Consider the following 19,084-nt stretch of genomic DNA (forward strand, 5'->3'; position numbering starts at 1 on the left):
AACACACGTCCCGACGTAGTGCCCAACACACGTCCCGACGTAGAGCTGAAAGCTAGCTAACTACAGATGTAGTGCCCAACACACGTCCCGATGTAGAGCCCAACACACGTCCCGATGTAGACCCCAACACACGTCCCGACGTAGAGCTGAAAGTTAGCTAACTACAGACGTAGAGCCCAACACACGTCCCGACGTAGAGCCCAACACACGTCCCGACGTAGAGCCCAACACACATCCCGACGTAGAGCCCAACACACGTCCCGATGTAGAGCTGAAAGTCAGCTAACTACAGATGTAGAGCCCAGCACACGTCCCGATGTAGAGCCCAACACACGTTCCGACGTAGAGCTGAAAGTTAGCTAACTACAGATGTAGAGCCCAGCACACGTCCCGATGTAGAGCCCAACACACGTCCCGACGTAGAGCCCAACACACGTACCGACGTAGAGCCCAACACACGTCCCGACGTAGAGCCCAACACACGACCCGACGTAGAGCTGAAAGTTAGCTAACTACAGACGTAGAGCCCAACACACGTCCCGACGTAGAGCCCAACACACGTCCCGAGGTAGAGCCCAACACACGTCCCGATGTAGAGCTGAAAGTCAGCTAACTACAGATGTAGAGCCCAACACACGTCTCGACGTAGAGCCCAACACACGTCCCGACGTACAGCCGAACACACGTCCTGACGTAGAGCCCAACACACGTCCCGACGTAGAGCTGAAAGTTAGCTAACTACAGATGTAGAGCCCAGCACACGTCCCGATGTAGAGCCCAACACACGTCCCGACGTAGAGCCCAACACACGTCCCGACGTAGTGCTGAAAGTTAGATAACTACAGATGTAGAGCCCAACACAGGTCCCGATGTAGAGCCCAACACACGTCCTGACGTAGAGCCCAACACACGTCCCGACGTAGTGCCCAACACACGTCCCGATGTAGAGCTGAAAGATACCTAACTACAGATGTAGAGCCCAACAGACGTCCCGATGTAGAGCTCAACACACGTCCCGATGTAGAGCCGAACACACGTCCCGACGTAGAGCTGAAAGTTAGCTAACTACAGACGTAGAGCCCAACACTCGTCCCGATGTAGAGTCCAAGACACGTCCCGACGTAGATCTAAAAGTAAGCTAAATCCTTATGTAGAGCCCAACACACGTCCCAACGTAGAGCCCAACAGACTTCCCGACGTAGAGCCCAACACACGTCCCGACGTAGAGCTGCAAATTAGCTAACTACAGATGTAGAGCCCAACACATGTCCCGATCTAGAGACCAACACACGTCCCGACGTAGAGCCCAACACAGGTCCTGACGTAGTGCCCAACACACGTCCCGACATAGAGCTGTAAGTTAGATAACTACAGACGTAGAGCCCAACACACGTGCCGACGTAGAGCCAAACACACGTCCCGACATAGAGCCCAACACACGTCCCGACGTAGAGCTGAACGTTAGCTAACTACTGACGTAGAGGCCAACACACGTCCCGACGTAGAGCCCAACACAAGTCCCGACATAGAGCCTAACACACGTCCCGACGTAGAGCTGAAAGTTAGATAACTACAGATGTAGAGCCCAACACACGTCCCGACGTAGAGCCCAACGCACGTCCCGACGTAGAGCCCAACACACATCCCGACGTAGAGCTGAAAGTTAGCTAACTACAGACGTAGAGCCCAAAACACGTCCCGACGTAGAGCCCAACACACGTCCCGATGTAGAGCCCAACACACGTCCCGACATAGAGCCCAACACACGTCCCGACGTGGAGCTGAATGTTAGATAACTACAGACGTAGAGCCCAACACACTTCCCGACGTACAGCCCAACACAGGTCCCGACGTAGAGACCAACACATGTCCCGACGTAGAAATGAAATTTAGGTAACTATAGACGTAGAGCCCAACACACGTCCCGACGCAGAGCCGAACAGACGTCCCGACGTATAAACCAACAGACGTCCCGACGCAGAGCCCAACAGACGTCCCGACGTAGAGCCCAACACACGTCCCGACGTAGAGCGGAAAGTAAGCTAAATCCTGAGGTAGAGCCCAACACACGTCCCGACGTAAAGCCCAACACACATCCCGACGTAGAGCCTAACACACGTCCCGACGTAGAGCTGAAAGTAAGCTAAGTCCTGATGTAGAGCCCAGCACACACCCCGACGTAGAGCCGTACACACGTCCCGACGTAGAGTGGAAAGTAAGCTAAATCCTGAGGTAGAGCCCAACACACGTCCCGACGTAAAGCCCAACACACGTCCCGACGTAGAGCTAAAAGCAAGCTAAATCCTTATGTAGAGCCCAACACAAGTCCCAACGTAGATCCCAACAGACTTCCCGACGTAGAGCCGAACACACGTCCCGACGTAGAGCCCAACACACGTCCCGACGTAGTGCCCAACACACGTCCCGACGTAGAGCTGAAAGCTAGCTAACTACAGATGTAGAGCCCAACACACGTCCCGATGTAGAGCCCAACACACGTCCCGATGTAGACCCCAACACACGTCCCGACGTAGAGCTGAAAGTTAGCTAACTACAGACGTAGAGCCCAACACACGTCCCGACGTAGAGCCCAACACACATCCCGACGTAGAGCCCAACACACGTCCCGACGTAGAGCCCAACACACGTCCCGATGTAGAGCCCAACACACGTCCCGACATAGAGCCCAACACACGTCCCGACGTGGAACTGAATGTTAGATAACTACAGATGTAGAGCCCAACACACTTCCCAACGTACAGCCCAACAGACGTCCCGACGCAGAGCCCAACACACGTCCCGACGTAGAGCTGAAAGTTAGATAACTACAGATGTAGAGCCCAACACAGGTCCCGATGTAGAGCCCAACACACGTCCCGATGTAGAGCCCAACACACGTCCCGACATAGAGCCCAACACACGTCCCGACGTGGAACTGAATGTTAGATAACTACAGATGTAGAGCCCAACACACTTCCCAACGTACAGCCCAACAGACGTCCCGACGCAGAGACCAACACATGTTCCGACGTAGAACTGAAATTTAGGTAACTACAGACGTAGAGCCCAACACACGTCCCGACGTAGAGCCCAACACACGTCCCGACATATAAACCAACAGACGTCCCGACGCAGAGCCCAACAGACGTCCCGACGTAGAGCTGTAAGTTAGCTCACTACAGATGTAAAGCCCAACACACGTCCCGATGTAGAGCCCAACACACGTCCCGACGTAGAGCTGTAAGTTAGCTCACTACAGATGTAAAGCCCAACACACGTCCCGATGTAGAGCCCAACACACGTCCCGACGTAGAGCCCAACACACATCCCGACATAGAGCCTAACACACGTCCCGACGTACAGCTGAAATTAAGCTAAATCCTGATGTAGAGCGCAGCACACATCCCGACGTAGAGCCCAACACACGTCCCGACGTAGAGCGGAAAGTAAGCTAAATCCTGATGTAGAGCCCAACACACGTCCCGACGTAGAGCCCAACACACATCCCGACGTAGAGCTAAAAGTAAGCTAAATCCTTATGTAGAGCCCAACACACGTCCCAACGTAGAGCCCAACACACGTCCCGACGTAGTGCCCAACACACGTCCCGACGTAGAGCTGAAAGCTAGCTAACTACACATGTAGAGCCCAACACACGTCCCGATGTAGAGCCCAACACACGTCCCGATGTAGAGCCCAACACACGTCCCGACGTAGAGCTGAAAGTTAGCTAACTACAGACGTAGAGCCCAACACACGTCCCGACGTAGAGCCCAACACACATCCCGACGTAGAGCCCAACAAACGTCCCGACGTAGAGCCCAACACACGACCTGACGTAGAGCCCAACACACGTCCCGACGTAGAGCTGAAAGTTAGCTAACTACAGATGTAGAGCCCAGCACACGTCCCGATGTAGAGCCCAACACACGTCCCGACGTAGAGCCCAACACACGTCCCGACGTAGAGCTGTAAGTTAGATAACTACAGATGTAGAGCCCAACACAGGTCCCGATGTAGAGCCCAACACACGTACCGACGTAGAGCCCAACACACGTCCCGACGTAGAGCCCAAGACACGACCCGACGTAGAGCTGAAAGTTAGCTAACTACAGGCGTAGAGCCCAACACACGTCCCGACGTAGAGCCCAACACACGTCCCGACGTAGAGCCCAACACACGTCCCGACGTAGAGCTGAAAGTTAGCTAACTACAGATGTAGAGCCCAGCACACGTCCCGACGTAGAGCCCAACACACGTCCCGACGTAGTGCTGAAAGTTAGATAACTACAGATGTAGAGCCCAACACAGGTCCTGATGTAGAGCCCAACACAAGTACCGACGTAAAGCCCAACACACGTCCCGACGTAGAGCCCAACACACGTCTCGACGTAGAGCTGAAAGTTAGCTAACTACAGATGTAGAGCCCAACACACGTCCCGATGTAGAGCGCAACACACGTCCCGACGTAGAGCTGAAAGTTAGCTAACTACAGACGTAGAGCCCAACACACGTCCCGACGTAGAGCCCAACACACGTCCCGATGTAGAGCCCAACACACGTCCCGACATAAAGCCCAACACACGTCCCGACGTGGAGCTGAATGTTAGATAACTACAGACGTAGAGCCCAACACACTTCCCGACGTACAGCCCAACACAAGTCCCGACGTAGAGACCAACACATGTCCCGACGTAGAACTGAAATTTAGGTAACTACAGACGTGGAGCCCAACACACGTCCCGACGTAGAGCTGTAAGTTAGCTCACTACAGATGTAGAGCCCAACACACGTCCCGATGTAGAGCCCAACACACGTCCCGACGTAGAGCCCAACACACGTCCCGACGTAGAGCTGAAAGTAAGCTAAATCCTGATGTAGAGCCCAACACACGTCCCGACGTAGAGCCCAACACACATCCCGACGTAGAGCCCAACACACGTCCCGACGTAGAGCGGAAAGTAAGCTAAATCCTGATGTAGAGCCCAACACACGTCCCGACGTAGAGCCCAACACACGTCCCGACGTAGAGCTAAAAGTAAGCTAAATCCTTATGTAGACCCCAACACACGTCCCAACATAGAGCCAACAGACTTCCCGACGTAGAGCCCAACACACGTCCCGACGTAGAGCTGAAAGTTAGCTAACTACAGACGTAGAGCCCAACACACGTCCCGACGTAGAGCCCAACACACGTCCCGATGTAGAGCCCAACACACGTCCCGACATAGAGCCCAACACACGGCCCGACGTGGAGCTGAATATTAGATAACTACAGAGGTAGAGCCCAACACACTTCCCGACGTACAGCCCAATACACGTCCCGACGTAGAGACAAACACATGTCCCGACGTAGAACTGAAATTTAGGTAACTACAGACGTATAGCCCAACACATGTCCCGACGTAGAGCCCAACACACGTCCCGACGTATAAACCAACAGACGTCCCGACGCAGAGCCCAACAGACGTCCCGACGTAGAGTCCAACACACGTCCCGACGTAGAGCTGTAAGTTAGCTCACTACAGATGTAGAGCCCAACAAACGTCCCGATGTAGAGCCCAACACACGTCCCGACGTAGAGCCCAACACACGTCCCGACGTAGAGCTGAAAGTAAGCTAAATCCTGATGTAGAGCCCAACACACGTCCCGACGTAGAGCCCAACACACGTCCCGATGTAGAGCCCAACACACGTCCCGACATAGAGCCCAACACACGTCCCGACGTGGAACTGAATGTTAGATAACTACAGATGTAGAGCCCAACACACTTCCCAACGTACAGCCCAACAGACGTCCCGACGCAGAGCCCAACACACGTCCCGACGTAGAGCTGAAAGTTAGATAACTACAGATGTAGAGCCCAACACAGGTCCCGATGTAGAGCCCAACACACGTCCCGATGTAGAGCCCAACACACGTCCCGACATAGAGCCCAACACACGTCCCGACGTGGAACTGAATGTTAGATAACTACAGATGTAGAGCCCAACACACTTCCCAACGTACAGCCCAACAGACGTCCCGACGCAGAGACCAACACATGTTCCGACGTAGAACTGAAATTTAGGTAACTACAGACGTAGAGCCCAACACACGTCCCGACGTAGAGCCCAACACACGTCCCGACATATAAACCAACAGACGTCCCGACGCAGAGCCCAACAGACGTCCCGACGTAGAGCTGTAAGTTAGCTCACTACAGATGTAAAGCCCAACACACGTCCCGATGTAGAGCCCAACACACGTCCCGACGTAGAGCTGTAAGTTAGCTCACTACAGATGTAAAGCCCAACACACGTCCCGATGTAGAGCCCAACACACGTCCCGACGTAGAGCCCAACACACATCCCGACATAGAGCCTAACACACGTCCCGACGTACAGCTGAAATTAAGCTAAATCCTGATGTAGAGCGCAGCACACATCCCGACGTAGAGCCCAACACACGTCCCGACGTAGAGCGGAAAGTAAGCTAAATCCTGATGTAGAGCCCAACACACGTCCCGACGTAGAGCCCAACACACATCCCGACGTAGAGCTAAAAGTAAGCTAAATCCTTATGTAGAGCCCAACACACGTCCCAACGTAGAGCCCAACACACGTCCCGACGTAGTGCCCAACACACGTCCCGACGTAGAGCTGAAAGCTAGCTAACTACACATGTAGAGCCCAACACACGTCCCGATGTAGAGCCCAACACACGTCCCGATGTAGAGCCCAACACACGTCCCGACGTAGAGCTGAAAGTTAGCTAACTACAGACGTAGAGCCCAACACACGTCCCGACGTAGAGCCCAACACACATCCCGACGTAGAGCCCAACAAACGTCCCGACGTAGAGCCCAACACACGACCTGACGTAGAGCCCAACACACGTCCCGACGTAGAGCTGAAAGTTAGCTAACTACAGATGTAGAGCCCAGCACACGTCCCGATGTAGAGCCCAACACACGTCCCGACGTAGAGCCCAACACACGTCCCGACGTAGAGCTGTAAGTTAGATAACTACAGATGTAGAGCCCAACACAGGTCCCGATGTAGAGCCCAACACACGTACCGACGTAGAGCCCAACACACGTCCCGACGTAGAGCCCAAGACACGACCCGACGTAGAGCTGAAAGTTAGCTAACTACAGGCGTAGAGCCCAACACACGTCCCGACGTAGAGCCCAACACACGTCCCGACGTAGAGCCCAACACACGTCCCGACGTAGAGCTGAAAGTTAGCTAACTACAGATGTAGAGCCCAGCACACGTCCCGATGTAGAGCCCAACACACGTCCCGACGTAGAGCCCAACACACGTCCCGACGTAGTGCTGAAAGTTAGATAACTACAGATGTAGAGCCCAACACAGGTCCTGATGTAGAGCCCAACACACGTACCGACGTAAAGCCCAACACACGTCCCGACGTAGAGCCCAACACACGTCTCGACGTAGAGCTGAAAGTTAGCTAACTACAGATGTAGAGCCCAACACACGTCCCGATGTAGAGCGCAACACACGTCCCGACGTAGAGCTGAAAGTTAGCTAACTACAGACGTAGAGCCCAACACACATCCCGACGTAGAGCCCAACACACGTCCCGATGTAGAGCCCAACACACGTCCCGACATAAAGCCCAACACACGTCCCGACGTGGAGCTGAATGTTAGATAACTACAGACGTAGAGCCCAACACACTTCCCGACGTACAGCCCAACACAAGTCCCGACGTAGAGACCAACACATGTCCCGACGTAGAACTGAAATTTAGGTAACTACAGACGTGGAGCCCAACACACGTCCCGACGTAGAGCTGTAAGTTAGCTCACTACAGATGTAGAGCCCAACACACGTCCCGATGTAGAGCCCAACACACGTCCCGACGTAGAGCCCAACACACGTCCCGACGTAGAGCTGAAAGTAAGCTAAATCCTGATGTAGAGCCCAACACACGTCCCGACGTAGAGCCCAACACACATCCCGACGTAGAGCCCAACACACGTCCCGACGTAGAGCGGAAAGTAAGCTAAATCCTGATGTAGAGCCCAACACACGTCCCGACGTAGAGCCCAACACACGTCCCGACGTAGAGCTAAAAGTAAGCTAAATCCTTATGTAGACCCCAACACACGTCCCAACATAGAGCCAACAGACTTCCCGACGTAGAGCCCAACACACGTCCCGACGTAGAGCTGAAAGTTAGCTAACTACAGACGTAGAGCCCAACACACGTCCCGACGTAGAGCCCAACACACGTCCCGATGTAGAGCCCAACACACGTCCCGACATAGAGCCCAACACACGGCCCGACGTGGAGCTGAATATTAGATAACTACAGAGGTAGAGCCCAACACACTTCCCGACGTACAGCCCAATACACGTCCCGACGTAGAGACAAACACATGTCCCGACGTAGAACTGAAATTTAGGTAACTACAGACGTATAGCCCAACACATGTCCCGACGTAGAGCCCAACACACGTCCGGACGTATAAACCAACAGACGTCCCGACGCAGAGCCCAACAGACGTCCCGACGTAGAGTCCAACACACGTCCCGACGTAGAGCTGTAAGTTAGCTCACTACAGATGTAGAGCCCAACAAACGTCCCGATGTAGAGCCCAACACACGTCCCGACGTAGAGCCCAACACACGTCCCGACGTAGAGCTGAAAGTAAGCTAAATCCTGATGTAGAGCCCAACACACGTCCCGACGTAGAGCCCAACACACGTCCCGACATAGAGCGGAAAGTAAGCTAAATCCTGATGTAGAGCCCAACACACGTCCCGACGTAGAGCCCAACACACGTCCCGACGTAGTGCCCAACACACGTCCCGACGTAGAGCTGAAAGTTAGCTAACTACAGATGTAGAGCCCAGCACACGTCCCGATGTAGAGCCCAACACACGTCCCGACGTAGAGCCCAACACACGTCCCGACGTAGAGCTAAAAGTAAGCTAAATCCTTATGTAGAGCCCAACACACGTCCCAACGTAGAGCCCAACAGACTTCCCGACGGAGAGCCCAACACACGTCCCGACGTAGAGCTGCAAGTTAGCTAACTACAGATGTAGAGCTCAACACATGTCCCGATGTAGAGCCCAACACACGTCCCGACGTAGAGCCCAACACACGTCCCGACGTAGTGCCCAACATACGTCCCGACGTAGAGCTGAAAGCTCGCTAACTACAGATGTAGAGCCCAACACACGTCCCGATGTAGAGCCCAACACACGTCCAAACGTAGAGCTGAAAGTTAGCTAACTACAGGCGTAGAGCCCAACACACGTCCCGACGTAGAGCCCAACACACGTCCCGACGTAGAGCCCAACACACGTCCCGATGTAGAGCTGAAAGTCAGCTAACTACAGATGTAGAGCCCAACACACGTCCCGACGTAGAGCCCAACACACGTCCCGACGTACAGCCCAACACACGTCCCGACGTAGAGCTGAAAGTTAGATAATTACAGATGTAGAGCCCAACACAGGTCCCGATGTAGAGCCCAACACACGTACCGACGTAGAGCCCAACACACGTCCCGACGTAGAGCCCAACACACGTCTCGACGTAGAGCTGAAAGTTAGCTAACTACAGATGTAGAGACCAACACACGTCCCGATGTAGAGCCCAACACACGTCCCGACGTAGAGCTGAAAGTTAGCTAACTACAGACGTAGAGCCCAACACACGTCCCAACGTAGAGCCCAATACACGTCCCGATGTAGAGCCCAACACACGTCCCGACATAAAGCCCAACACACGTCCCGACGTGGAGCTGAATGTTAGATAACTACAGACGTAGAGCCCAACACACTTCCCGACGTACAGCCCAACACAAGTCCCGACGTAGAGACCAACACATGTCCCGACGTAGAACTGAAATTTAGGTAACTACACACGTGGAGCCCAACACACGTCCCGACGTAGAGCTGTAAGTTAGCTCACTACAGATGTAGAGCCCAACACACGTCCCGATGTAGAGCCCAACACACGTCCCGACGTAGAGCCCAACACACGTCCCGACGTAGAGCTGAAAGTAAGCTAAATCCTGATGTAGAGCATAACACACGTCCCGACGTAGAGCCCAACACACATCCCGACGTAGAGCCCAACACACGTCCTGACGTAGAGAGGAAATTAAGCTAAATCCTGATGTAGAGCCCAACACACGTCGCGACGTAGAGCCCAACACACGTCCCGACGTAGAGCTGCAAGTTAGCGAACTACAGACGTAGAGCCCAACACACGTCCCGACGTAGAGCCCAACACACGTCCCGATGTAGAGCCCAACACAATCCCGACATAGAGCCCAACACACGTCCCGACGTGGAGCTGAATATTAGATAACTACAGACGTAGAGCCCAACACACTTCCCGACGTACACCCCAATACACGTCCCGACGTAGAGACCAACACATGTCCCGACGTAGAACTGAAATTTAGGTAACTACAGACGTAGAGCCAAACACACGTCCCGACGTAGAGCCCAACACACGTCCCGACGTATAAACCAACAGACGTCCCGACGCAGAGCCCAACAGACGTCCCGACGTAGAGTCCAACACACGTCCCGACGTAGAGCTGTAAGTTAGCTCACTACAGATGTAGAGCCCAACACACGTCCCGATGTAGAGCCCAACACACGTCCCGACGTAGAGCCCAACACACGTCCCGACGTAGAGCTGAAAGTAAGCTAAATCCTGATGTAGAGCCCAACACACGTCCCGACGTAGAGCCCAACACACATCCCGACGTAGAGCCCAACACACATCCTGACGTAGAGCGGAAAGTAAGCTAAATCCTGATGTAGAGCCCAACACACGTCCCGACGTAGTGCCCAACACACGTCCCGACGTAGAGCTGAAATTTAGATAACTACAGATGTAGAGCCCAACACAGGTCCCGATGTAGAGCCCAACACACGTCCCGACGTAGAGCCCAACACACGTCTCGACGTAGAGCTGAAAGTTAGCTAACTACAGATGTAGAGCCCAACACACGTCCCGATGTAGAGCCCAACACACGTCCCGACGTAGAGCTGAAAGTTAGCTAACTACAGACGTAGAGCCCAACACACGTCCCGACGTAGAGCCCAACACACGTCCCGATGTATAGCCCAACACACGTCCCGACATAAAGCCCAACACACGTCCCGACGTGGAGCTGAATGTTAGATAACTACAGACGTAGAGCCCAACACACTTCCCGACGTACAGCCCAACACAAGTCCCGACGTAGAGACCAACACATGTCCCGACGTAGAACTGAAATTTAGGTAACTACAGACGTGGAGCCCAACACACGTCCTGACGTAGAGCTGTAAGTTAGGTCACTACAGATGTAGAGCCCAACACACGTCCCGATGTAGAGCCCAACACACGTCCCGACGTAGAGCCCAACACACGTCCCGACGTAGAGCTGAAAGTAAGCTAAATCCTGATGTAGAGCCCAACACATGTCCCGACGTAGAGCCCAAGACACATCCCGACGTATAGCCCAACACACGTCCCGACGTAGAGCGGAAAGTAAGCTAAATCCTGATGTATAGCCCAACACACGTCCCGACGTAGAGCCCAACACACGTCCCGACGTAGAGCTAAAAGGAAGCTAAATCCTTATGTAGACCCCAACACACGTCCCAATGTAGAGCCCAACAGACTTCCCGACGTAGAGCCCAACACACGTCCCGACGTAGAGCTGCAAGTTAGCTAACTACAGACGTAGAGCCCAACACACGTCCCGACGTAGAGCCCAACACACGTCCCGACGTAGAGCCCAACACACGTCTCGACGTAGAGCTGAAAGTTAGCTAACTACAGATGTAGAGCCCAACACACGTCCCGATGTAGAGCCCAACACACGTCCCGACGTAGAGCTGAAAGTTAGCTAACTACAGACGTAGAGCCCAACACACGTCCCGACGTAGAGCCCAACACACGTCCCGATGTAGAGCCCAACACACGTCCTGACATAAAGCCCAACACACGTCCCGACGTGGAGCTGAATGTTAGATAACTACAGACGTAGAGCCCAACACACTTCCCGACGTACAGCCCAACACATGTCCCGACGTAGAGACCAACACATGTCCCGACGTAGAACTGAAATTTAGGTAACTACAGACGTGGAGCCCAACACACGTCCCGACGTAGAGCTGTAAGTTAGCTCACTACAGATGTAGAGCCCAACACACGTCCCGATGTAGAGCCCAACACACGTCCCGACGTAGAGCCCAACACACGTCCCGACGTAGAGCTGAAAGTAAGCTAAATCCTGATGTAGAGCCCAACACACGTCCCGACGTAGAGCCCAACACACATCCCGACGTAGAGCCCAACACACGTCCCGACGTAGAGCGGAAAGTAAGCTAAATCCTGATGTAGAGCCCAACACACGTCCCGACGTAGAGCCCAACACACGTCCCGACGTAGAGCTAAAAGTAAGCTAAATCCTTATGTAGACCCCAACACACGTCCCAACCTAGAGCCCAACAGACTTCCCGACGTAGAGCCCAACACACGTCCCGACGTAGAGCTGCCAGTTAGCTAACTACAGACGTAGAGCCCAACACACGTCCCGACATAGAGCCCAACACACGTCCCGACGTGGAGCTGAATATTAGATAACTACAGACGTAGAGCCCAACACACTTCCCGACGTACAGCCCAATACACGTCCCGACGTAGAGACCAACACATGTCCCGACGTAGAACTGAAATTTAGGTAACTACAGACGTAGAGCCAAACACACGTCCCGACTTAGAGCCCAACACACGTCCCGACGTATAAACCAAGAGACGTCCCGACGCAGAGCCCAACAGACGTCCCGACGTAGAGTCCAACACACGTCCCGACGTAGAGCTGTAAGTTAGCTCACTACAGATGTAGAGCCCAACACACGTCCCGATGTAGAGCCCAACACACGTCCCGACGTAGAGCCCAACACACGTCCCGACGTAGAGCTGAAAGTAAGCTAAATCCTGATGTAGAGCCCAACACACGTCCCGACGTAGAGCCCAACACACGTCCCGACGTAGAGCCCAACACACGTCCCGACGTAGAGCGGAAAGTAAGCTAAATCCTGATGTAGAGCCCAACACACGTCCCGACGTAGAGCCCAACACACGTCCCGACGTAGTGCCCAACACACGTCCCGACGTAGAGCTGAAAGTTAGCTAACTACAGATGTAGAGCCCAGCACACGTCCCGATGTAGAGCCCAACACACGTCCCGACGTAGAGCCCAACACACGTCCCGACGTAGAGCTGAAATTTAGATAACTACAGATGTAGAGCCCAACACAGGTCCCGATGTAGAGCCCAAAACACGGCCCGACGTAGAGCCCAACACACGTCCCGACGTAGAGCCCAACACACGTCTCGACGTAGAGCTGAAAGTTAGCTAACTACAGATGTACAGCCCAACACACGTCCCGATGTAGAGCCCAACACACGTCCCGACGTAGAGCTGAAAGTTAGCTAACTACAGACGTAGAGCCCAACACACGTCCCGACGTAGAGCCCAACACATGTCCCGATGTAGAGCCCAACACACGTCCCGACATAAAGCCCAACACACGTCCCGACGTGGAGCTGAATGTTAGATAACTACAGACGTAGAGCCCAACACACTTCCCGACGTACAGCCCAACACAAGTCCCGACGTAGAGACCAACACATGTCCCGACGTAGAACTGAAATTTAGGTAACTACAGACGTGGAGCCCAACACACGTCCCGACGTAGAGCTGTAAGTTAGCTCACTACAGATGTAGAGCCCAACACACGTCCCGATGTAGAGCCGAACACACGTCCCGACGTAGAGCCCAACACACGTCCCGACGTAGAGCTGAAAGTAAGCTAAATCCTGATGTAGAGACCAACACACGTCCCGACGTAGAGCCCAACACACATCCCGACGTAGAGCCCAACACACGTCCCGACGTAGAGCGGAAAGTAAGCTAAATCCTGATGTAGAGCCCAACACACGTCCCGACGTAGAGCCCAACACACGTCCCGACGTGGAGCTGAATATTAGATAACTACAGACGTAGAGCCCAACACACTTCCCGACGTACAGCCCAATACACGTCCCGACGTAGAGACCAACACATGTCCCGACGTAGAACTGAAATTTAGGTAACTACAGACGTGGAGCCCAACACACGTCCCGACGTAGAGCTGTAAGTTAGGTCACTACAGATGTAGAGCCCAACACACGTCCCGATGTAGAGCCCAACACACGTCCCGATGTAGAGCCCAACACACGTCCCGACGTAGAGCCCAACACACGTCTCGACGTAGAGCTGAAAGTTAGCTAACTACAGATGTAGAGCCCAACACACGTCCCGATGTAGAGCCCAACACACGTCCCGACGTAGAGCTGAAAGTTAGCTAACTACAGACGTAGAGCCCAACACACGTCCCGACGTAGAGCCCAACACACGTCCCGATGTATAGCCCAACACACGTCCCGACATAAAGCCCAACACACGTCCCGACGTGGAGCTGAATGTTAGATAACTACAGACGTAGAGCCCAACACACTTCCCGACGTACAGCCCAACACAAGTCCCGACGTAGAGACCAACACATGTCCCGACGTAGAACTGAAATTTAGGTAACTACAGACGTGGAGCCCAACACACGTCCTGACGTAGAGCTGTAAGTTAGGTCACTACAGATGTAGAGCCCAACACACGTCCCGATGTAGAGCCCAACACACGTCCCGACGTAGAGCCCAACACACGTCCCGACGTAGAGCTGAAAGTAAGCTAAATCCTGATGTAGAGCCCAACACATGTCCCGACGTAGAGCCCAAGACACATCCCGACGTATAGCCCAACACACGTCCCGACGTAGAGCGGAAAGTAAGCTAAATCCTGATGTATAGCCCAACACACGTCCCGACGTAGAGCCCAACACACGTCCCGACGTAGAGCTAAAAGGAAGCTAAATCCTTATGTAGACCCCAACACACGTCCCAATGTAGAGCCCAACAGACTTCCCGACGTAGAGCCCAACACACGTCCCGACGTAGAGCTGCAAGTTAGCTAACTACAGACGTAGAGCCCAACACACGTCCCGACGTAGAGCCCAACACACGTCCCGACGTAGAGCCCAACACACGTCTCGACGTAGAGCTGAAAGTTAGCTAACTACAGATGTAGAGCCCAACACACGTTCCGATGTAGAGCCCAACACACGTCCCGACGTAGAGCTGAAAGTTAGCTAACTACAGACGTAGAGCCCAACACACGTCCCGACGTAGAGCCCAACACACGTCCCGATGTAGAGCCCAACACACGTCCTGACATAAAGCCCAACACACGTCCCGACGTGGAGCTGAATGTTAGATAACTACAGACGTAGAGCCCAACACACTTCCCGACGTACAGCCCAACACATGTCCCGACGTAGAGACCAACACATGTCCCGACGTAGAACTGAAATTTAGGTAACTACAGACGTGGAGCCCAACACACGTCCCGACGTAGAGCTGTAAGTTAGCTCACTACAGATGTAGAGCCCAACACACGTCCCGATGTAGAGCCCAACACACGTCCCGACGTAGAGCCCAACACACGTCCCGACGTAGAGCTGAAAGTAAGCTAAATCCTGATGTAGAGCCCAACACACGTCCCGACGTAGAGCCCAACACACATCCCGACGTAGAGCCCAACACACGTCCCGACGTAGAGCGGAAAGTAAGCTAAATCCTGATGTAGAGCCCAACACACGTCCCGACGTAGAGCCCAACACACGTCCCGACGTAGAGCTAAAAGTAAGCTAAATCCTTATGTAGACCCCAACACACGTCCCAACCTAGAGCCCAACAGACTTCCCGACGTAGAGCCCAACACACGTCCCGACGTAGAGCTGCCAGTTAGCTAACTACAGACGTAGAGCCCAACACACGTCCCGACATAGAGCCCAACACACGTCCCGACGTGGAGCTGAATATTAGATAACTACAGACGTAGAGCCCAACACACTTCCCGACGTACAGCCCAATACACGTCCCGACGTAGAGACCAACACATGTCGCGACGTAGAACTGAAATTTAGGTAACTACAGACGTAGAGCCAAACACACGTCCCGACTTAGAGCCCAACACACGTCCCGACGTATAAACCAAGAGACGTCCCGACGCAGAGCCCAACAGACGTCCCGACGTAGAGTCCAACACACGTCCCGACGTAGAGCTGTAAGTTAGCTCACTACAGATGTAGAGCCCAACACACGTCCCGATGTAGAGCCCAACACACGTCCCGACGTAGAGCTGAAAGTAAGCTAAATCCTGATGTAGAGCCCAACACACGTCCCGACGTAGAGCCCAACACACGTCCCGACGTAGAGCCCAACACACGTCCCGACGTAGAGCGGAAAGTAAGCTAAATCCTGATGTAGAGCCCAACACACGTCCCGACGTAGAGCCCAACACACGTCCCGACGTAGTGCCCAACACACGTCCCGACGTAGAGCTGAAAGTTAGCTAACTACAGATGTAGAGCCCAGCACACGTCCCGATGTAGAGCCCAACACACGTCCCGACGTAGAGCCCAACACACGTCCCGACGTAGAGCTGAAATTTAGATAACTACAGATGTAGAGCCCAACACAGGTCCCGATGTAGAGCCCAAAACACGGCCCGACGTAGAGCCCAACACACGTCCCGACGTAGAGCCCAACACACGTCTCGACGTAGAGCTGAAAGTTAGCTAACTACAGATGTACAGCCCAACACACGTCCCGATGTAGAGCCCAACACACGTCCCGACGTAGAGCTGAAAGTTAGCTAACTACAGACGTAGAGCCCAACACACGTCCCGACGTAGAGCCCAACACATGTCCCGATGTAGAGCCCAACACACGTCCCGACATAAAGCCCAACACACGTCCCGACGTGGAGCTGAATGTTAGATAACTACAGACGTAGAGCCCAACACACTTCCCGACGTACAGCCCAACACAAGTCCCGACGTAGAGACCAACACATGTCCCGACGTAGAACTGAAATTTAGGTAACTACAGACGTGGAGCCCAACACACGTCCCGACGTAGAGCTGTAAGTTAACTCACTACAGATGTAGAGCCCAACACACGTCCCGATGTAGAGCCGAACACACGTCCCGACGTAGAGCCCAACACACGTCCCGACGTAGAGCTGAAAGTAAGCTAAATCCTGATGTAGAGACCAACACACGTCCCGACGTAGAGCCCAACACACATCCCGACGTAGAGCCCAACACACGTCCCGACGTAGAGCGGAAAGTAAGCTAAATCCTGATGTAGAGCCCAACACACGTCCCGACGTAGAGCCCAACACACGTCCCGACGTGGAGCTGAATATTAGATAACTACAGACGTAGAGCCCAACACACTTCCCGACGTACAGCCCAATACACGTCCCGACGTAGAGACCAACACATGTCCCGACGTAGAACTGAAATTTAGGTAACTACAGACGTGGAGCCCAACACACGTCCCGACGTAGAGCTGTAAGTTAGGTCACTACAGATGTAGAGCCCAACACACGTCCCGATGTAGAGCCCAACACACGTCCCGACGTAGAGCCCAACACACGTCCCGACGTAGAGCTGAAAGTAAGCTAAATCCTGATGTAGAGCCCAACACATGTCCCGACGTAGAGCCCAAGACACATCCCGACGTAGAGCCCAACACACGTCCCGACGTAGAGCGGAAAGTAAGCTAAATCCTGATGTATAGCCCAACACACGTCCCGACGTAGAGCCCAACACACGTCCCGACGTAGAGCTAAAAGGAAGCTAAATCCTTATGTAGACCCCAACACACGTCCCAATGTAGAGCCCAACAGACTTCCCGACGTAGAGCCCAACACACGTCCCGACGTAGAGCTGCAAGTTAGCTAACTACAGACGTAGAGCCCAACACACGTCCCGATGTAGAGCCCAACACACGTCCCGATGTAGAGCCCAACACACGTCCCGACATAGAGCCCAACACACGTCCCGACGTGGAGGTGAATATTAGATAACTACAGACGTAGAGCCCAACACACTTCCCGACGTACAGCCCAATATACGTCCCGACGTAGAGACCAACACATGTCCCGACGTAGAACTGAAATTTAGGTAACTACAGACGTAGAGCCCAACACACGTCCCGACGTAGAGCCCAACACACGTCCCGACGTATAAACCAAGAGACGTCCCGACGCAGAGCCCAACAGACGTCCCGACGTAGAGTCCAACACACGTCCCGACGTAGAGCTGTAAGTTAGCTCACTACAGATGTAGAGCCCAACACACGTCCCGACGTAGAGCCCAACACACGTCCCGACGTAGAGCTTAAATTTAGATAACTACAGATGTAGAGCCCAACACACGTCCCGACGTAGAGCCCAACACACGTCCCGACGTAGAGCCCAACACACGTCTCGACGTAGAGCTGAAAGTTAGCTAACTACAGATGTAGAGCCCAACACACGTCCCGATGTAGAGCCCAACACACGTCCCGACGTAGAGCTGAAAGTAAGCTAAATCCTGATGTAGAGCCCAACACACGTCCCGACGTAGAGCCCAACACACATCCCGACGTAGAGCCCAACACACTTCCCGACGTAAAGCGGAAAGTAAGCTAAATCCTGATGTAGAGCCCAACACACGTCCCGACGTAGAGCCCAACACACGTCCCGACGTAGTGCCCAACACACGTCCCGACGTAGAGCTGAAAGTTAGCTAACTACAGATGTAGAGCCCAGCACACGTCCCGATGTAGAGCCCAACACACGTCCCGACGTAGAGCCCAACACACGTCCCGACGTAGAGCTTAAATTTAGATAACTACAGATGTAGAGCCCAACACACGTCCCGACGTAGAGCCCAACACACGTCCCGACGTAGAGCCCAACACACGTCTCGACGTAGAGCTGAAAGTTAGCTAACTACAGATGTAGAGCCCAACACACGTCCCGATGTAGAGCCCAACACACGTCCCGACGTAGAGCTGAAAGTTAGCTAACTACAGACGTAGAGCCCAACACACGTCCCGACGTAGAGCCCAACACACGTCCCGATGTAGAGCCCAACACACGTCCCGACATAAAGC

The sequence above is a fragment of the Leptosomus discolor genome, chromosome 16 (genome assembly GCF_034619465.1).
Source record: "Leptosomus discolor isolate bLepDis1 chromosome 16, bLepDis1.hap2, whole genome shotgun sequence".
Taxonomy (NCBI): Eukaryota; Metazoa; Chordata; class Aves; order Leptosomiformes; family Leptosomidae; genus Leptosomus; species Leptosomus discolor.